Source organism: Octodon degus, unplaced genomic scaffold (assembly GCF_000260255.1).
Source record: "Octodon degus isolate 3935 unplaced genomic scaffold, OctDeg1.0 scaffold00494, whole genome shotgun sequence".
Lineage (NCBI taxonomy): Eukaryota > Metazoa > Chordata > Mammalia > Rodentia > Octodontidae > Octodon > Octodon degus.
In genome coordinates, this window is record NW_004525070.1 from 110,652 (window position 1) to 112,248 (window position 1,597).

Below are 1,597 nucleotides of genomic sequence, written 5' to 3' on the forward strand. Positions count from 1 at the left end.
ATGAGGTAGATTTTATAAATAAAATAAATCACATTTGGAGTAATCTGCATTTCCCATAAAGTCTACTTCTAATGAAGATGATGATAATTTGATGTATCCTATGTTTACTTTAAGGCATTTTTATGTTCTTAGAAATACAAAAAATAAAAAATAAATATAAAACCAGTCATGCCACTTCTGCTAGGGTTGCCATTGTAGAAAAGATGAGAAGCTGAAAGAGTATTTTGTATATTTCAGGCCCTCTACACTGATCTGCATCTCTGTCCTTTTATGCCGTTTTGCTTTGTTTTGTTTGAGACAGATTTTCACTAAATTTCCAAGCTAGACTCAAAACAAAAAAGAAAAAGAGAAATAAAAAATTGAACTTAAGGATTAAACAATGAACAAGAATGAAAAGAGAAAAGATAAGTAAATGTAGTGGAAAAACATTCAAGTATATATCCAGGATGGTTGAGGTAATTGTACTAAAAATTTCCATCAGTTCTTTAAAATATATCAGTTAATATATAGAATTTTTGACTTGACTAAGTGTATGCTGATATCTGTGACCTAAACAAATACATTGGGGACAGCAATGTGTAATACAAAAACCATGCTTTAATATATGTCATCTTGGTCTTTCAAATGTGTACCATTTCTAATTTCAAATCAATTATTACTATACTGTCTATAAAACAATTTAATAAAAAGTAAAATAAAAAGACAAGAACAAAAATTTAACGTTTCTTTAAACTATGTGGTAATATGCAACCATATGACCAATCTTACATAACTATGTATGTTAGTCTGAGAAACTAAATGACAACATATTTACATAACAGGAATGGCTTCTATCAATACTCCTATTCAGTATAGTTCTGGGATCATTACCTACAGTCATTAGAAAAGAGGGAGAAATAAAAGGAATAAGAAATAAGTAAAGAAGAAGTTAAACTGTCATTATTTGCAAATGATATGATACTCCACTTGGAACACCCAAAAACCCCACCAAGAATCTCCTAAAATTAATAAACAGATTAAGTTGCATAGCAGGTTACAAAGTCAATACCCAAAATTCAACAGCACTCCTCTATACAGATAACAACACACAGAGAGAAATTAGAGAAACAATACACTTCACAATGGAACTCCCAAAAATGAAATAACCAGTAATTACTCTAAGGTTAGATTTAATGCTAAAAATAGATAACATGTCAACTATTGTTAATCAGCTACTCTTGCTCTGAAAATCTGTAACATATGTATTGTTATATGTTGCCCTGTTTCTGTCTTTGTTTCTAATTTTTGTTCTTGTTTTGCTTGTACTTTTAAAAATAAAATTAAACAAAAAGAAAAGAAAAATGCACTAAGGATTTAGAGAATATATTAACAGTATTTTAGAAAATAGCCATACAAGTAACTTACCCCCGTAATCAAGAATTTTCACTGGGGAGGTGGCTCAGTAGAATAAGCTCTTGCCTGGCAAGTGTAAGGGTGAGTTCAATCCCCAATTCCGAGAAAAAAAAAAAAAAAAAACAAAAAACCAGAATATTCACAAAAAGTATCATTGGAAAAGAAGGCTGAAACATCACAAAATTATGTTTAGCAAGCAATTCCA